Here is a 13511-nt window from a genome sequence, read left to right on the forward strand (position 1 = left end):
AATAGCATGGGGCTAAGGATGGAACCCTGCGGTACCCCTACCTCTAGTGGAGACATATCCGCGGAGAAAGGGGGCGCCCAGATCGTTTGACGGCGGCCGGCCAGAAAAGATTTGAGCCAACTCCACACCGTCCCCCGGATGCCGCACTCCCAGAGTCTTACAAGGAGGCGATCGTGAGGGACGGTGTCGAAGGCCGCCGATAGATCTAACATTATCAACATGGCCCTTCCTCCAGAGTCGAGTACTTCCCTGATGGCATCCGTGACCTCTAAGAGAGCCGACTCTGTGCTGAAATTTGCACGGAACCCAGATTGCGTGTCATGCAGCAGGTCGTGTTCTTCGATGAAATTGGAAATCGTCCGATGTGCAAATTTCTCGGCCACTTTCGCCAGGGCAGGGAGAAGGGAGATAGGCCTATAGTTGGCATGGATGAGGGGGTCCAAGGTAGGCTTCTTGATCAATGGCAGGATCAGAGCATGTTTCCATGCTTGCGGGACTACTCCCGTTAGCAATGAAGAATTCAGAAGTGGGTTCAACAGGGCATTTAAAGCAGGTGCCACCTTCCCCAGATGTTTAGCTGGGCACGGATCAAGTGGAGAGCCTGATTTCAAGCCTGACAAAAGCTCCAGAGAGGTGTCAAGGCATAGATGTGGAAATTGTGAAAGTTGCAAGCTGTTTTATCCATACTTCAGAGTGAGTATGAGATGGAGTGCAAATAGCTGGGGAGGTAAAATCCAGAACAACTTTAAAAATTTCCTTACAGCCATTTTCGGCCTTATCAATTCGACGCTCAAAATAAGCTTTTTTTTCATTCCAGATTGACTGGTGATAGGCTTTGGTTATTACTCGAAATTTCGCTTTCTCAGTCAAGTCATAGGTCCGTCGCCAAACTCTCTCCGCCCTTTTACAGCCCTGCCGCTGCTCCCTTAACTGGGGGGTGAACCATGGGGCCGACGCTCTACGTTCGCCTGATTTAAGCTTTTTTTTGGGAATTAAGGTCTGGAGTCTGGCTATCAGCCAATTCTGAAAGAGACTAAGATTCTCTTCCAAATTACCCAAAAGAGGACATGGAAAGGTAGTAAGGGCCTCAGATAACATTTTCGCCGAAAGTAGATGGAAAGGGCGCGAAGTTCGCATGATCTCTATTGATTCTCTCACCCGAGTAAGAGCAGTGGCAGGTACCGAGAAAGAGACCAAAAAATGATCAGACCATAATACGGGTTGTATAGACTTTATCGCAATAGCTTTTGTTGAAAAGATCTGGTCAAGAGTATGGTCTTTATTGTGCGTCGGCTTCAGTAGAAACGGAGACAGTCCTAATGGAACTGTAATGTCACTTAGTTTCATTGCGTCAGGGTCCGCTACGATATCCATATGAACATTGAGATCCCCAAGAAGAATACGGTGCTCTGATCTGAGACAAGGGACGGAGAGGGCGACTTGTAGTTCATCAAAGAACGACCCTGCTGACCCCGGGGCTCTATTCAAGAGAATCCCGGTACAAGCCTGGAGGGGGGAGAGCTGAAGGGTGAAACCCAAGGCTTCACATCCCTGAATATTCTCTACCGGAAAGGTTGAGCAGGGAATGTTTTTATTAACCACAAGAGCTACACCTCCCCCTCTGCCAGATATTCTGTCCCTCCTGAAGATGTTATATTCCGGAGGGATGGCGTTGGCTAAGTCAGGTGCAGAGCAATCACTCAGCCATGTCTCAGTAAGAAATAGGCATGATATATTGGAATTATGTAATAAATTCCAAATATCAAGTGAGTGTCCGATCACGGATCTAGTATTGAGAAGAAGACATTGGTAAGGGGGCGGAATATTGTCCGGCGCAGTTCCGATAGTAGTTGGAAGCCGCCACCCACAAGTAAGACAGCCTTTTCGAAAAGCCCGGCTGCCAGGAAACAAAGGATGACATTGGCCACTAGGGGGGCGTAAGGCAAGTAACTCGGCCGAGATATAACATACCATATCTGTGAGATAACACAGACGTACTACCTGCGAATACAGCTATAGACACCTCACCGTCCTGCCCCGGATGCTCCCGAGACGCGGACGAGCGCAGACGGGCAGGACTCTGGCGCGACTCCGGCGCAGGGAGGCGCACACCACTGCGCGTCACCGCTGCGCGTGCAGATGGCTGGTTTAAATGCACCGTCGGAGCCTGCACTGCCCGCCTACTCCCCCAAAATGGCGCCCAACATACACCTGGCAGTTCCCAAACCAAGATGGCAGTCAAAGATTACCCACGCTTCCCCAATGACGTGATCCGCCAAAGAGCGGTGTTGATGCAGAATTTTTATAGTGCAAGTAAGCGGGTTAGAGTGTGAATAAAATCAGGGGATAACAAAAGAATACCAAATCAAATAAGATACAAGAGGATTCGTATTTTAAAATAGCGCTAACGCTAACGCGTTCAAATCTGCGGCAGGTAGTGGTTCTGTCAGCTTATCAGCTGACGCGTGCAACTGCCCGGTTTAAATGCACCGTCGGAGCCTGCACTGCCCGCCTACTCCCCCAAAATGGCGCCCAACATACACCTGGCAGTTCCCAAACCAAGATGGCTGTCAAAGATTACCCACGCTTCCCCAATGACGTGATCCGCCAAAGACCGGTGTTGATTCCAATCCAACCCACATAATTCCAATAATTCCACTCCACAGCACATATATCCACTTCACATCAATTCAAAACACATGGGTAAAAGACGTTGCCATTTACAGCGCCAATACCTCTAACTCTCATAAATTTGAGACCAATTTGCATTGTAAATGCTTGTTTTACTTTCATTCATGCAGCACTCCAGCCATGCTGATACACAACATTACTTAAAAACATAGACAAATAACTCTCTAAAAGGCAAAACATATTTCCAATGATTGTTTTAATTGGCACAGAAATATAATGCAGGCTGGTGATATGCCAGTAAGGTGGCAGCCTTATAATTGTATGTATATAATGATGCAATCACTGTTGTTGTACTTACAGTGTCAGTTATATGTTTTGAAAACAGTTTTGTAAATTGTTCATTGTATATAACAGACTAAATCTTTGCTCAGTAACACTGAAACTAGTGACAACAGGATACAGCAGACAGAGTCAGTATCACTACTCCAAGGCAATGGCCCCCATACTTTAACCCGCAGCATTAGATTCAGTGCTAAGAAGTGCATGTTAGCCTAAAATCGTTTTTTGAACATACCCAAAGCAGGTAACAATAACCCCATAGTAGCAAACCAGCTAAAATCTAGCCCATTGTCCATCCCTCACACACCTCAGGCGAATTGAAAGAAACTGGCTCTATATACACTGCACCAAACTGAAGTACAGTGTGTATAGAGTCCAAGGGTCTCCAGAGGTTTGGCAGAGTTGAAAGTTAGATAGAACCTTACTCTCTAAAGTGGTAGCTTGGTCGCGCAGTAAGGCAGTATCAGAGAACAGTGTAAAGCATTTGATGTTCACACTCAGTCAGCAAATGGTCTCACACACTCAAGAATTGAACTCTAGGCCAATTGTTTTGTATATAAAAAAATATACCGTTGTTTTATTTCTAGAACCAAGCAAGCCTGGTACAGGTCAGCATATAAATACTTTGCAGTAGTAATTTACTTGTTTGAACACAGTTCAGAATTGCAGTATAACTTGTACTGGTTTTGGTTACAGGTTTAAGAAAGCAGTTTGCAACACATTGCATGTATAGTACATTCAATTGAATTGGCTTTTTAAGTAAAATGCAGTTAATTACTTTTCAGATTACTTTTGTAACCACAGGACTGGATCCCAGATTCAGCCCTGGGACATTTCCTGAAAACAGATGATTAAATGCGTTCTTGTTAAAGGTACGATTTTTAAGGAATATTATTGCATTGTCACTTAGAAACTTTTTCACATAGAATCACCAATGTTATCCTATGGGAGGAAATTTACTTAGCAGGTAAGTTAGGTTATTGTTACTTTTTCTTACTCAGTGCTGGATCTTGGATTCAGCACTGGGAGATTTCCTGAAAACAGTTGAGAAAATGCATTTTGGTTAATCGGCTGATTTTTAAGGAATATTTGCAGTTTTCAAAAGTCGAAACTTTTTGGGAGAAAAAGTGTCAATGTTATCCTATGAGGAAAAATGAGCTATCGGTTTCGAGGTAAGTAATCAGTCTTTTGAATTAGGGTTCTGGGGTTAACTCAGGGGCCTCCCAGGGTCAGTGATGCACTGTTGTTGCACCCCCAGTGGCACTAGGGCGGCCGGGTGCAGAGTGTTGAGGCCCAATGTTATCCTATGGAGGATAGGGGGGCTCCGGTTGGTGGCTGCTGGCAAGCAGGCCACAGGGTTATGTGAGCAAAGCTCATAGGGTTAAGCTCAGGGCAAGTTGGGGACCAACTTAGAACCAAAGGGGCACCCTCAGCGGCGCAAGGGCAGCCGGGTGCAGGGTGCAGTTTTGAGGTCGGGTGCCCGGTTGAGTTCAATGGATATTCTCCGGGACAAAGAAACACTGCAGGCTCGGGGACGAGGATCTTCCAGGAGTGACCACCACTTCGAGGGGTAAGTTGGGATGTAGAGGGATGGTTAGGCACCACTGAGTTGGGCACACAAGGCCGTGGGGTGACGGGTGCAGGGGTGCCTTTGGACGTCGGATTTTCTTACCCGCTCTGGTCGCGGTGGGGGGGGGTCTCCTGGATTGAGGCTGCAGGCGTCGTCTGGAGACTTGAGGCAGGTCAGGGGTCACCGGATCTCGGGTAAGGATCGCTGGGGGGACCTCCTCGTGGTGTTTGTTTCACTCAAACACAGGCCGGGCTCGGCGGGTGCAGAGTGTGCTGGATTCGCGGTTTCTGGCTGGCACCAGAAGCTGTAGTTCAAACACGTCCGGTGTTCACGGGAAAAGCAGCTTGGAAAGTGAAAGCAGGCAGGTTTTTGAGGTTGCTGGCAACTGGACACGCCAGGATTTTGCAGGAGCAGGTTCGAGGGGAGACAGGCCTGTAGGGCTGGGGCCAAGTCAGTGGGCGTCGTCCTCTTGTTAGCTCTGCACGGCTTCTCGTCCTTCTTCTGCTTTTCTTGTGGTTGCTGGATCTGAGGAAGGAAGGTTCAGTGTGCCCCTAAATACTAAATTTAGGGGCGTTACAGGTAGGTAAAGGGCAGGGACCAATTGGTCCCTTCCCTGGGGTGGGTGTACCCTCTATTCTGCCACTCTCCAGTGGGAGGGGGGCAGGAGCCTGTCCCTGGTTGGCTGGGTCCCCCCATCCTCAAGATGGCGGGGACTCGAGGTTGTGCTTCACCTCGCCTCCCCCACCTTAGGGGTGGAGTTGGCAGAGGTGGGCACACCTCTCTTCCTCACTTTGTTTTTCCCACCGGGTCTCCCGCCTAAAGTGGGGGGTAGAACCAGTGGGGACCAGTTGCTGAGTACAGCAAGTGGTCTGGAGAGGCTCACAAAGGCGGTATGCCTTTGAAGCTTCTCCTTTGTGAACCCTGCCCATCCTGTGGGAGCAGGCTTGGCACCTGGTCCCAGTATGTGCATTGTTTGAGGCCCCCGAGAGCAGCAGGCTCTCGACCCAGGGGTCCAGAAACATGTCTGGTGGTGGCAGCCTGCGCAGCCACTCAATCAGGTCACTGGTAGTTGGCCGTTGTTCAGGGGGCATCTCTAAGATGCCCTCTGTGGTGCTTTTTACATTAAATCCCAAACTGGCATCAGAGTGGGTTTTTTTTTTTTTTTTTTGTTTTTTTTGAAAACCTTTATTTCGAATTTCAGGACACAGCTATTCAGCCGACAGCCCGAGGGTTCGGCAGCATTGCAAGTTAGATACAGTAATGTGTCCCAGATACAGTACGATGAGTAATGCAAAGGTCCAATTTTAAATATACACAGAAAAACACACCACAAACCCCAGCAAGGCAGAAACATTGAAATCCCATGGCGAAAGCCCTCAGGGGAGGCAGGACCCCACTCATCTACTAAGTATAAGACTGTGTGCGGAGGAAGAAGGGGAACAGCAGAGGCCCAGAACGGTTACCAAAACCAAACTGTGCTGGAAGGCAGGTCAGGGGGAAAGCTGTTCCTCGGGAGGTTCCAGGTCCGGGGCAAGACATATTCCCCCCCTGTATTGGTTCCACCGCCCCCAGATGGCATGCCACTTCCGGGGGCGACCTCTAGAGCAGTAGACCGTCTTCTCCCTAAACATGCTCCAATCCATGTTCTCCTTCCACGCGGTCAGCGTAGGGGTCCCTGAGGAGCCCCATAGTCGCGCGATATCCCTTTTAGCTACCATGTTACCCAGAGTCACCCATTGGGTCTGCGCCTCATCGAGATCAGTGGGGCCCCAGACGTTCAGGAGGCAGCACCGCGCCTCCGGCTGTACCACAATGCCCGTCACCTCCCCCATAACTGCATGGACTCTCCTCCAGAACTCCACAATGACACCACATTCCCAGATGATGTGCAGGAAAGTACCCACCATACCACAACCCCTTCTGCACAGGCCGTCCTCCGAGAATCCCATGTGGACCAGCCTTGGCCCCGTAACATACACCCGGTGCAGTATTTTAAGCTGCACCAGCCTCAGACGCGACGGGATCGCAACCTCCTTAGGCGAAGAGACCGCTGACTGCCAGTCCTCATTATCCAACTCGAGGCCATCCCTGGTCCACTGTTCTCTCAGCCCCAATAGCAAGTCTGCCCGGACGTTTATCAACTTCTTATATATGAGCGAAATCGTGCTCTCGGGCATATGACCATCAAGGACTCGGTCCTCAAGGGGAGAGGACTCCGGCACCTTCTCACCCTCCACAAGGACTGATCGGAGGGCGTGACGCAGCTGGATATACCTAAAATACTCTGAAGGCCCTAGCTCAAACTCAGTCTGCAACTCCTCGAAGGACTTTACCCTCCCCTTATGCAGCACATCTCCCACCTTGGATATACCTATCAGGTCCCACTTATCAAAGCCCTTCGTGTGCCAGAGTCTTCCCAACCGTTCCGATTCAAACAATGGGGTAGCGAGAGTGAGCCTATCCTTCCAGCCCAGCGAGTCGGTCGCCATCTTCCATACGCGCACCGCCACACCTGTGGGCCCCGTGAGGGACGAGTCTAGGGACCGCGAATACAACGCCCTGTAGTAGTTGCCTCCGCGCAGCAGCCACCTATCCATGGCATACCCAGGGCTAAGGGCAGGGCCGTAAAACCCATGGTTGATCGCGCTCAGCTGCGTGGCCCAATAGTACCGTCGGATGTCTGGGAGCGCAATGCCCCCATCGTACCATGGGAGCGTCAACTTTGAAATAGCTATTCGCGGCCGCCCATCCCACAGCAACGTCCTTTGGAGGCCTTCGACCTCCCGAAAGTATTTGGCCGGTACCCAATCCAAGGTGTTCTGGAGGGCGTAGAGGAAGCGGGGAAGGGACATCATTTTGAACAGGGCCGCACGCCCAACAAGGGAGAGCGGCAGCCTCCGCCAACCTTCAACATCTCGCCTCAAGCGTGCCAAGGGGGGGAGCAGGTTCCTCTCATAGCGCACAACAGGATCCATGGATATAAAAATCCCCAAATACACAAAACCTTGCTGGGCAACCTGTATCGAACATGTTCTAGGGATCGGTGGGACCTCGCCACTAAGAACGTACAAATACGATTTGCCCCAATTAATAACAAGCCCCGAGTTCCTACCGAACGATGCGAGTACGTCACAGACCACTATAAGTGACTTCTTCGGTCAGGCAAGATACAACAGGATATCATCGGCATAGAGCGAAATACGGTCCTCGTGATCAGGCGACCACCGAAGGCCCCGTATATCCGGGTGCCAACGTATCCACGCAGCCAACGGTTCAAGGGCGAGGGCGAACAACAGAGGCGACAGGGGGCAGCCCTGCCGAGTACCCCTACCAAGCTGAAACGGAGTAGATGCCCGACCATTCACCACAACATTCGCTAGTGGCCCCTCGTACAGCAACCGGACCCAACTCACAAACCCGCGACCGAAACCAAACTTGGCCAGCACGGCCCATAAGTATGCCCACTCCACCGTGTCAAAGGCCATCGTGGCATCAAGAGATGCCACAACAGCCGGTTCACGCAGCGTGCCCGCCCTGGCGATGACGCCATGAAGACGCCTAAGGTTCAATGCTGTGTTTCGGTGCGGGATAAAGCCAGATTGATCCGGGTGGACCAGATCGCCAAGTACCCTAATCAGACGGGTAGCCAGGAGTTTGGCCAGAATTTTCGGCTCAGCGTTGAGGAGTGAAATGGGCCGATAGGAGGCGCATCTATCTCGGGGTTTACCCTCTTTATGTATGACCACGATCGACGCCAGCCGCTGATCCAACGGAAGGATCCCATCCCCCCGCGCCTCCAAGTACATGGCGCGCAGGTGAGGGGCGACCCTATCCGGGAACAGTTTGTACAGATCGATCGGCAGTCCGTTCGGTCCAGAGGCCTTACCCGAATTCAACGCGCGAATCGCCCCCGCCACCTCATCAACCGTGATGTCGCCATCCAAATCGTCCCTATCTATGTCAGAGAGGCAGGGCAACTCGATATCACGGAGGAGATCAGTCGAGTCTTCGGGCGGCCTGTCCGACACAGAGGAATAAACCCTATGAAAATACTCCGCAAAACACTCCACAATCCCCTCAGGTTCCACAATCGCCTCTCCCCCCTCTCCAATCAACTCTGGCACCACTCTATTGACCCGTTCCTTCCTGTCCAGCCACGCCAGGAGTTTCCCTGCCTTATCTCCAACATCATACAGACGGCCCTGTTGTTCCCTGCTAAGGGTCTTGGCGGCTTCTGTCACCAGGTCCCTATACTCCGCCTGCTTCAAGCAAAGCTCATGCAATGAGGACTCTGTGACCTCCTCCTCCATATCCCCCTCAAGGGCCGCAATCTCCTCCTCCACTTGCCGCACTTCGCAATCCCTCCGATTCTTGGCAGTCACCACCAGGGAGAGGGCCTCCCCCCGAAGCACGGTCTTAAAAGCTTCCCACAGCGAGATCGCCGAGTCCACGGTTCCCAGATTGTCCTTAAAGTAATTATCTACCTTCTTTACCAGGGCGCTGCGCATCTTGGGGTCTCGGAAATACCATGGGTTAATGGGGGCCACCCTCCCTCCTCCCTCCCGACCGAGATCCAGCCGGATCCACACTGGCGAGTGATCAGAGATACCACGTGCCATGTGCCTCGCCTCGGATATCAACGAGGCATGTGCGGCCAGAGTGAGCAGGTAGTCAATCCTGGAGAGGCTACCATGCGCCCCGGAGTGAAACGTGTATTGACTCTGTGTGGGGTGCCGGAGCCTCCAGCAGTCTATCAGGCCAAATGTATCCAGGAGGTCTGGAAGCCATTTCTGAGCCCCCCCTGTGTCCCTGGGCGGGTATCTATCCAGCAGTCCGGAGCCCACAGCGTTGAAATCCCCTCCCACTACCAGCATGCCCCCCGGGAGAGTCAGCAAAGCCCTGCCCAATTCAGCAAATGTGGCGGCCTGCAGGGCCGGCGGGACATAAACCGAAACCAAAACCAAAGTCCTTCCTTCCCACCGCCCCGCCACCGCCACAAACCTCCCCCTATCGTCAACAATGGTGGAGTCCACCTCAAAGGGCAGCGATGCTCTAACAAGGATGCCCACACCCCTGGACCCAGAAGAAAATCCCGAGTGTGCAATGAATTTATACCCTTTCCTATTCAGGGCATAGCACGTATTGCCTATGAGATGCGTCTCCTGCAGCAGTACAACGTCTGGCATTGAGCGTTTCAGAAATTGCAAAACAATCCCCCTCTTAATGCGATCCCCCAAACCATTAACATTCCAGCTTATAACACTTAGGCCTCTACCCCCCATCCTCAAACGGAAAGAGGCCCACCCCACACCCGAGGCGCCACCATGGAACAACCCTGAGGATAATCATCATGCCTTGCAGAAATAAACCCCCCAACAACAAATTCAAACTCCCCATAACTCCCCCCACCCTGCACCCCTGCTGCAGCTTAAAAAGCCCCCCCAACTTGCAGTGTGCCTGTCGCCCTACAAAAACAAAAATCTACAAAAAGTACCCCAAGGGAGGAAAAGAGCACCCCTCGTCCTCCCGCAACCCTCCACAGTTACTGCACTCTGTTCAAATCTTCAAATATGGTCAAATCAAGTCAGGCCGGCTTTGAGGTATCAGCCCTGTCCATCCCGGCCACTATCTCCATGCTCAGCTGTGTCGTCCCCGGTCCGTCGCCGGGGCAAAGCGTCCAACCATTCGTCGGCCATAACAGGAGAGTCAAAAAAGAATGTCCGATCTTCATGCACCACCCGTAGTCTGGCGGGGAAAAGCATGGCATATTTTAGGTCCCGTTCCCGAAGTCTTCGCTTCACCCCCAGGAAGCTCTGTCTCTGTCTCTGCACCTGCTGGGTGAAGTCCGGATAAAAATTCACCGACGCATTCTGGAAGGGGACTGGGCCCGTCACCCTCGAAGCTTGCAGGATAGCGTCCCGATCTCGGAAATGAAAGAGCCGGGCGACAATCGGCCGCGGCGGGGCACCCGCCTTGGGCCGTCCGCCCGGCACTCTATGGGCCCTTTCCACCGCAAAAAACTTTCCAAGGCCCTTAGGCTTCAGATGATTGAGGACCAAATCTTCCACAAGCAGGTCCACCGAAGCCTCATCTGGGGACTCCGGGACCCCGATGACGCGCACGTTGTTGCGCCTGGACCGGCTCTCGAAGTCCTCCAGCCGGCGGGCGGCGAGGTCACTCTCGGCCCTCAGCTTCCGGACCTCGTTCTGCAGATCCGCAACCTCATCAGTGAGGCCCGTGGTCTTGTGGTCCAGGTCCTTAACGCGTTCGTTTGTCTTGCCCAGGTCCGAGCGGATCAAGTTGACATCCACCAGGATGGCATCCACCTTATGTGCCAGGGCCTCGAATTGCCGCCCCATCGAGGTCTGCATCCCATCAAGCGCGCCCATGACATCCTGCAGGGAGAGCTCCGGTGTCCCAGGCGAGTCCTCCTTCTGGGCATCCGGCGCCTGGCTCGATCCACTCGGCGATGTCTTCAGGAGGGCGTATCGGTCCATACTGTTGACTTGGGAATACGTTCCCCGCCTGGTGGACTTAGTCTTCAGCCGATCTCCTTCTGCCTTGCCCGACATGATGGACTCCAGGCAGTCCAATGCAGTGAAGACCGTCCCCTCTCAGAGAGAGGTATAAAGAGTGAGCAGGTCCGCCTTGTTCTTCCAAAGTGGCTCGCCGAGCGTCCCCGGGGTTATAAAGCCACCCAGGGCACTACAGTGTCCGGGCAGACAAAGGGAACGAAACCGAAAGTGAAAGAGCGAGGACCTCCGTCCGACAGTTCACACCTCACCAGGCCGTTGTTGATCAACTAGGAGTCGGGCATCCTGCCAACTCTAGCCCCTGGCATCTCCGGGAGTTAGGCCGCAATCTTTCGCCAGTCATAAGTCCGGTTCCCGATGGACGATCCGACCGCAGGCAGCATCAATCGCCTCCCTGGCAACTCAGCGACACGATGCCATGCATACAATCAGGATTAGAGACAGGATAGTCGACGGAGGGCGCGAGGGTCTCGGGAGCTCTAGGCTCACGCGGCCATCTTGGTCAAGCGCTAGGCTCCTCCCCCATCAGAGTGGGTTTAATGTGCTGAGAAGTTTGATACCAAACTTCCCAGTCTTCAGTGCAGCCATTATGGTGCTGTGGAGTTCATAATGACAACCTCCCAGCACCATATACTCTTAATGGCAGCACTGCACTTACAGGGCCCATGAATGTACCTGGGCACTCTAGGGGTACAGGGCTCATGCACCTGTACCCTCACCACTGGCATAGGGCACCCAGCTAGAGGGGTGACTGCTGTATGCCAGGGCAGTGGTTTGTGGGCATGGCACACAGGGATGTGTGCCATGTCGTCTCTTTGTTTTGTTCTGCACTCAGACACTCAGCCTACAAAGGCCGTGTGTGTGTGTCAGGGCACAAGACCTCTACGGGTTGCACAATAAGTTCTGCAGTCCTTAGGGGCCTTCTCTGGTCACAGTGCCCTGGGTACCTATGGTACCATTTACCAGGGGCTGACATGTGGCCAGAGATGCCAATTGGGTTTAGGCTTCAATGCAGTTTTAGTGAAGGAACACAGGCCCTGGGTACCTGATTGGCAGGAGCCCAGGGCACACTCAGTCAAAGTACATCAGCTATTCAGCAAAAAGTGGGGGCATACCATGCAAGAAAGAGGGTACTTTCTCACATGAATACATCTAATACTCTGCAAAGTGAGGGTTTCTCGGATGCAGCTTCGGAGGTCAGAACTTCAGTAGGTTAGATCACTATACTAGTTCCGATCTATCCTTACAGTGGAAGGAAAGATTATCTGAAGATACCATAAATGGCCACATTCAGGCGGAACTAAATACATCTAGCGTTCAGATCTCCATGACTACAGACAAGCTATAATTTCCACTTCTCTCCTCTCCCCCACGAACTGAGCTAGAATCGCTCAATGCCCAGACGGATGGGATAACAATAGACATGCAAAACGCCATCAGAAACATGAAGACTATTTTACTTATCTCAGAAAGCTATCTCTCTAAAATCATCCAGATTCAAAAATCAGTACACTCACTACACAAGAAACTTGACAGGATTAACACAACCCCATTGCCTCTGTCAAACAGGATTCTTCATCCTAGCAAAATCCTTAGTTATCTAACAGACTCCAAAACACAATCCTTAATGCAATCATACGAGTTGTCACCCAGTCCCACCCCTAAGAGAAATGATCAACAAATTTGAGCAGTTCCAATCAATGTAAACAGAATAACATAGGTGAATCCTAGAAAGCTAAATGTTAACAACCTGAAAGAAATAACATTAATACCTTTAAGGCAAGATTAGATTCTAAATACCCCTCTGAAACCGCTTATGTGCTTACTAATGAATTGCTGATTAGCTATGAAACATGCAGCGGACATTGCCGGCCTAATCCTGACCCGGGGTATTGACACAGCTATCCTAACAGAAACGTGGCTCATTAATGCATCGTCCCCATGGCTAGACCTATTGGTTCCACCAAACTACAATATTGTGAGACAAGACAGGCTAAACAAAACAGGTGGAGGAGTGGCCTGTATACACAGATCAATCATCTCAATCTCTAAAGCCCACTCCGACCCGCTTGAGTCCTGTGAATACCTGGGGCTCTCTCTACGTCTCTCAGATAACCAACACTTTACACTACACGCTTTCTACCACCCCCAGGTAAAAACGCAATGTTAATAGACCAACTTATGGAAATTATCAGAGCAAATTCTGATCCACACTCCAACAATATCTTTGTAGGGGACTTCAATCTACATTGGAATGACCTCATAGATAATCAGGTCAATATTTAAAAAAACTTCCTAGCAGACCATTCTCTAGTGTAGGCATGTGGTCTTCCAACTCACTCAAAAGGCGCTACATTAGACTGGATCATCTCCAAAGAAAATTAGGTGGATTCAATCGATATTGTACCCTGCGACTGGTCGCATCAACACATCATCAC

This window comes from Triturus cristatus, chromosome 1_1 (genome assembly GCF_964204655.1).
Source record: "Triturus cristatus chromosome 1_1, aTriCri1.1, whole genome shotgun sequence".
In the NCBI taxonomy this organism is placed as follows: Eukaryota; Metazoa; Chordata; class Amphibia; order Caudata; family Salamandridae; genus Triturus; species Triturus cristatus.